General features: G+C 38.1%; 1 protein-coding gene across 1 annotated transcript in view; it reads right to left on the bottom strand.

Annotated features, from left to right (window-relative positions):
- The window catches only part of SUCLG2 (succinate-CoA ligase GDP-forming beta subunit), a 342,595-nt gene that overhangs the window by 20,166 nt on the left and 315,256 nt on the right, over positions 1–7,173 (bottom strand). The gene's annotated exons all lie outside the window — the stretch shown is intronic.

Genomic DNA, 7,173 nt, shown 5'->3' with positions numbered 1-7,173 from the left:
AGTTTTTTTTGGCTGGGGCCCGGTTTGAACCCCACCACCTACAGGCGCTGCCCCTTCTTTTTTATTTTTTATACAGATCATAAAACACAAAAAAGGCTCAGAAAATGTTAAGAAAGTTAATATTTAATAATGAATATATGAATATACAGACTTTTAGTGTAGTACCCAAGAACATTCAGAACTATATGAAAAGAAAAGTCAGTTAAAGGTAAAAACTATTTTGATAGTAACAGTAGTAGTAATAATAATGGTAACAATAATACTTTGTTGGCATTTGTACTATATAGAGGCAGGCCCTGGGTTACAAACAAGATAGGTTCTGTAGGTTTGTTCTTAAGCTGAATTTGTATGTAAGTTGAAATAGGTAGATTTACCTATTACCTATAATAAGATCTGCCCATGAGCGTGAGTCTTATGTCAGTCAGATGTTTGTAACTCTACCTCTATATGTATGATAGCACCGTAGTAACTATATTATTTCATCAATAACTCCTCTGAACTCAAAAAATGAATTTGATTACCATTCCTGGGTCTATTTCTTATATATTTTCTCCTGACTTTTAAAATATTGTTTGTCTGTTCTTTTTATGAGTAGTGTCACTTAAAATTTCATGTACTTCTATTTTTTCTCTATGATTTACAAGTAAATTTGTATGTCACATGCCTTATGCCATATTTCAAAGCTAAGAACTTACTATTTGTTTTGTTTAATATTAATATGTAAAGATTCAAATTTTTCTTTGCTTCCTTAATACCTCTTTGATATGCTAGGGGTGTATTTTCAAAAATCAGAACTAGTTTAATTAACTTAGGTAACAACTTTTTTATTTTTAAAAGAAAAAAGTGTGCCTCCTAAAATAAAGAGATGTGAGCTCGTAACACAAATAGCAAGGTAAGGAAAGTCAAACCACTGACTGGAGTTTTTCAGAAATGTAAATTTAAACCCGTCATGTTAACTTGTTTGTATATAATCCATATTCAAAGGCATGTGGGCCAAAAAAGCTGTACTTGTCCTGACTTGATAAACAGGCATAAGAAAATCCTGTATAATTAACATGAAGAACGAGATAATGAAGAGAATTCATTACCTAGATTAATTGATAACACCCACAGAAAATGAATTAAAAAACATTTAATTCATCAAGCTGGAGGCATCAAAATTCCAACAATAGAATTGCAATTAAATTACGCTACACTAATTGCAAGGCATATATGTGTGTGCTGCATGCCATTTTTAAATCCCATTATTTCAATATACTAAATTAACTACACAAAACATATAAGAAAAGAATTTTACATTTGTATAGCACTTAACGGTTTACAAAGTGCCATTTATATGATTCCTTCTTTTTTATTTTGATTCTTCCTAGAACTCTATTTATTAAGTATTTGAAGGTTAACTGTAGCTGATCAAGCCATTGGGAGCATTCAGGTGCTGTGTCCCCAGGTCACACAGCTAACATGTAGCAGTTGTCAGGCTCCAAGTCAGTTCCCTACCATATTTACTGATTTGTTCATGTGTGTCAGCTGCTAGAGCTGAGACCCTGCCAGCTACATAATCTCTCTTAAACCTGGTTTCCTCATCTCTATAATGGGAATAATAATAGTACCTAGTCCACAAGGTTGTTGAAAGAACTAAATGAGATAATACATGTGAAATGTTTAGTAGATGGCTTTAAATGCACTTAATAGGTATTAACACATTCAATGTGGACAGGTTACTTACAGAGTAAGTAAGAAAGCCTTTCTTCAGTAGACCATAGCTATGTTAAATTCAAACATTATGGGAACACGAACTTATTGACGTTTAATAAGAAGGTAATATCTTAAGAATAAAATAAATGAGCAGTATGTATCACACCAATTAGAGATTGGGGCTACTCCCAAAAAAGAAATCTCCCATTACCATTCACAGCAGGCTGACTGGTAAGCAGACGCTTGCTTTCTAATGACAGCTAATAATGTTGTTAGCATTGAGGCTTGGTACAACAGCAGTTTCCAAGTAACTGTGGGATGGAGAGGAACTTGCCAGAACAATGGAAGAAAAACATGCAGGGACAATAATGACTCCATGGGGCCACGACAGAAACTCAGGAATGACTGGGACTCTCAGTAAGAACTATGCTTTTAGTCAAGCATGCACTGGCGCACGCACATCTCTGCCTAATGGTTCCAACCTGCACATTCTATAAAGGTGAAATTAGATGTCAACTTTTCAGAGAGGCTTTACTATGTCATCAAGTTTGAGTGAATCACTCTGTTTAATTCATCTAAAACTGTCTAATCATTCTATAGAGCAGTAGCAATAAGTATGATGAACTGATGTGAATTCATCTAATTTGGTGGGGGGCGGTGAGGAGGAGGGAAGATGCTTATGACCCAGGTGACTCAATTCCACTCAGGGGATGTGTGCCTTTAAGTCAAACAGGGGCTCTGAAGCTGGTGTTGCCTTGGTTGGCATCAGTTCCCATAAGTTTCTCATTGCATTTAATTAGAATCCAACACTGAAAATAGATATTCTTCATACATCAACTTGCACCTAAAAGTCAATCATCTCCTATAACTGGTGCTGAATTCAAAGAAAAAGTCTCTTTTCCAACTGTGGAGGAATAACTGACTTTGTAGACTTCCTGAGAAAGGAAGTCTTCTGGATCATTGTTGGTCTTCAGTGCAGTTTACTCTCCTCTTCCTCTCCTCCCACAACCTAGGAGGCACCTGCCTTGTATAGGTCCTCTTTGTGCTCCCCCAAAACAAAGATTATGTTTTTTTCCATCTTTTTATAATCAGCTGCTAGCATTATCCATGACATGACATAATCATCTGAGAAATAACAGTTTAAAGAATAAATGAACTACATTAATTTCAGTAGCTACTTGATAACCACTTACCTTGTACTGGGCACAGAGTAAAGTACTTGGGATACAGAGGAGAATAAGGCATCATCAGTGCCCTCAAGGAACTCAAAGAGTAGTTGGAGACCAGACCAATAAATGACAATTATACAGAGGGTCTGCAGATGCCTCACAAAGGCAAGGCCAGGGCAGGGGCAGTGATGCAGGCTGCTTGGGAGAGAGGCTTTTTGGAAGAGGTAATATTCCAGTTGACAAAGAGAAGGAAAGTGCAGTATCTCAGACAAAGGAAACAGCCAGGAGAAAGGCAACTATGTTACCCAACTCAGTTCATGCAGGGAGTAGTGGTTGATCCAGGAAGTAACTCAGGATGACACAGGCGAGGCTGAGAGTGAGGCCAGGGGAGAGAATAGAATTGAGAATTGCTTTACTCCTTCCTTTTCCAGAAATGAGTGAAGGCAAGTCTTTATACCAGCCTCCCTGAGAAATAGAGAGGAAGTGATAAGAAAGGGACAAAGTGAAGAGTGAGTGTATGAGAGGGAAATACACAGAAACCAGGTAAAAACATGAGAAAGAGTGAGGGAGGGAAAGGAGATAGTCAGTGACAGGGAGTATGAGAGAGTGCAAGAGAAGGAGAAAGAAAGAGAGAAAGAGAGAAAGAGCGAGGAAGAGAGAGAGAAAGAGAACGCAGGACAGTGAGAGGAATCAAGCCCCAAAAGGAGAGTGAGCAAAGCAATTAGGATTTCTGTAAGGAGGGCAACCTTGAAGCACACAGGCCACTTAGCGCAGGGAAATGGGATACAGAGCGCAAGAAAGGAAAATCACCACCTTGGGCTGTGGGAGGACCCCACTCAACCAGAGATTATGTTGTTCCTGCCTTCTCTCTGACTATAAAATTGTTTGCTGCAGTTATGTGCTTTAATGGAAATCTGATTTAAGGTTTCACTCTAGACCAATTTCTATAATTAACTACTGTAATCTGTAATCTCAAACTGAGAATGAAATTAAGACAGTTTAAAAATGAAAGCCTCGTGACATCGTCATTATTATTCAGCATTTATAAAGCATGTCAGATTTCCAGTGTGCGCCTCACATGCCCATTCATTTTATAACCACTGACTGCTGTTCCATGACAACACCAATAGCAACTTTTAATTATCTTTTTTTTTTCCCTAGTAAAGAAAATTAAAAAGAAAAAAAAAGTCAGTTCTGGTCTATTTAAGTACCCAGATGCTCTCCTAGAAGATCCCTAAGGGCTTTTGGGAACACAGACTTTTTTCAAATTCTCAGGTGTGAATCACAAGGGTTGCTATTTACTGTTTTGCAAAAGTAAAGATCATCTAATGAGGCAGTTAAGGTGCCAGGTGCAGAGCCCAGGTCCCTCGACCCCAGACAGCTGTTCCCAAGGTACATCTAAGGCAGCACCTGACAGCTGAGCAGGTTTTCCCAAGGTCTGTGTGTATTTGGTTTTGCAAAACACACTATGGCTGCAGATTTTAATCCACAATTAAAAGGAAAACATGAAATTCAAGAGAAGAAAAACTACAGCCTTTGCTATTTATCAAGCTTGTCTCAATCTCCCCACTCCCCAATAAACAAACCAACAAAAATCAACACTGAAACCATTTTTTGTAAGATGGATTTTTTTTCCCTAGGTATCTGATAAATATTAGGAAACCCCAGTCAGATGACTTCATACACAGAACATTTGGGGGGAATAATTTTAGACAGTTCCTATAATTTTGCTACTCCTATAGGATATGGCTTCAACAGGAGACAATGGTACATAGTAGTATACATCTAGGCATACAGATGGGAGGACGAGTTTTAGGTAAATTGTGCATTCTCTGAAACTATCCATAAAGTTTTGTCTGAATATATACCTTTCTGGTAAAAGTGTCCATAATTCTTACAAATTGATGCATTAATAACAACCGTAAGTATAATGGACATTTATAAGCATTTAGCAAGTGGTATCCAGTAGTTTATTTATCTTACATGTAACACATGTTACACATGTAACACATGAGTATTATATGAAGTAGGTATAATCATCCCTATTTAACACTTAAGAAAACTGAGGTGAAGATCTGAGAGAATCACTGTCAAATATCCTTCAGAGCCAGCAAACCTACTGAAGGTCCTAAAATATGTAACATGCTTGGTATTTTCTCATTTATTAGCACATCTGATTCTGCCATAAACTTGTGAGACATTACCTGTCCCATTTTATTTATTTACTTATTTATTTAGCCTTTTAAAAATACCCCTATACCTTGACGACAATAATTTACACAATTTTTATGGGTGAGAAAACCAAGACTCAGAGAGGTTAAAAACAACTTATGTCAAATCATATAGCCAATATATTGTCAAACTCAAAAATTTAGTTCTTTGTCTTTGACATTATCCTGATTCCCTTTAATAAGATGAAAACAGTGCTACATTGCTCAGTAAAAGGTGAATTATTTATTCACTATATATTCTTGAGAGCCTATTCTTTACTCGGTACTCTTTAACCATTAAGAGTGGTCAGCAGGGCTCAGCGCCGTAGCTCAGTGAGTAGGGTTTTGGCCACATGCACTGAGGCTGGTGGGTTCGAGCCCAGCCCGGGCCTGCTAAAGAAGATTGACAACTGAAAACAAAAAATAGCTGGGCACTGTGGTGGGTATCTGTGGTCCCAGTTGCTAGGGAGGCTGGGGCCCAAGAGTTTGAGGTTGCTTGTGAGCTGTGATGCCACAGCACTCTACCAATGGTGACGTAGTGAGACTCTGTCTCAAGAAAAAAAAAAAAAAAAGAAAGAAAGAATGGTCAGCAGTTAAGCTGGCAAGAAAAACTTTAAAATTAGACAAAAATGTTCTACATTTAAAACTACTAAACTAACCGGTGCAGTGGCTTATGCCAGTAATCCTAGCACTCTGGGAGGCAGAGGTGGGTTGGCTGCTTGAGCTCAAGAGTTTGAGACCAGCCTAAGAAGAGCAAGATCCTTCTTTACTAAAACTAGAAAAACTAGCCAGGCCTTGTGGTGGGCACCTATAGTCCTATCTACTCAGAAGGCTGAGGCAAGAGGATCTCTTGAGCCTAAGAGTTGAGGTTGCTGTGAGCTATGATGCTTCCGCACTCTACCCAGGGTGATGGAGATAGACTCTGTCTCAAAAAAGAAAAAAGAAAACAGAAAAGAAAAGAAAATTCCTAAATCATGATTATAGCTAGGAATGGGAGGGAAGCACGGGATAGTAGGACTACCAAGATGGGGCCTACCTTAGACTAGGTGCTTAGAGAGGACCTACTGCAGGCAGAGACCTTTCAGCTACAGTCAGAAGGGTGAGCAAGAGGTCTCTCTTAATCCGGGCAGATTAAGAGAGTCTCACATAGTAAACACCATGAGAAACAGTGTGAGAAGACTTTGGTTTCAAGACTCCTATACAGACATCAGCACGATTAGGAAGAGGGCTAATATTTATTTAGTATCCACAGTGCATTTACATTAAACTCATAAGATACACTCTTTTACTGTCACTTTATGGATAAACTGAGGCTCAGAGAGTTTTAGGTCTCCTAGCTATTAAGTCATCACAGTTCAAACCAACATCTGTTTCACAATAGCACATACAGGGCAGTGTGGAATAGCTAGGCAATCTTGGGGGAGATACTGGCATACATATGCCAGAGGTTGGAAAAAAAATTTTTTTTTCCATTAAATCATAGCAGTGTACATTAATACTATCATGGGGTACAGTGTACTGTTTCTGTATACAATTTGAAATACTTTCATCTAACTGGTTAACATAGCCTTCATGTCTTTCTCTTAGTTATTATGTTAAGACATTTATATTCTAGATTTAAAGAAATTCACATGTACCCTTATAGGATGACCCATAGACATGATCCAACCAATCATCCTCCCTCCATCCTCCCTCCCCTCCCCTTGCTCTCCCCTCTCCCCATATTCCTGGGCTAAAATTGGGTTATAGCTTTCCTATGAAAGCTATAAATTAGTTTCATAGTAGGGCTGAGTAAATTGGATACTTTTTCTTCCATTCTTGAGATACTTTGCTAAGAAGAATATGTTCCGGCTCCATCCATGTAAACATGAAGGAGGTAAAGTCTCCATCTTTCTTAATGGCTGCATAGTATTCCATGGTGTACAAATACCACAATTTATTGATCCATTTGTAGGTGGATGGGCACTTGGGCTTCTTCCATGACCTAGCAATTATGAATTGGGCTGTAATGAACATTCTGATACAAATATCTTTATTGTAGTATGATTTTTGGTCTTCTGGATATATACCTAATAGAGGAATTATAGGATCAAATGGCA

The sequence above is a fragment of the Otolemur garnettii genome, unplaced genomic scaffold (genome assembly GCF_000181295.1).
Source record: "Otolemur garnettii isolate 467f Iridium unplaced genomic scaffold, OtoGar3 scaffold00015, whole genome shotgun sequence".
In the NCBI taxonomy this organism is placed as follows: domain Eukaryota; kingdom Metazoa; phylum Chordata; class Mammalia; order Primates; family Galagidae; genus Otolemur; species Otolemur garnettii.
This window is presented reverse-complemented; position numbering and strand designations above follow the sequence as displayed.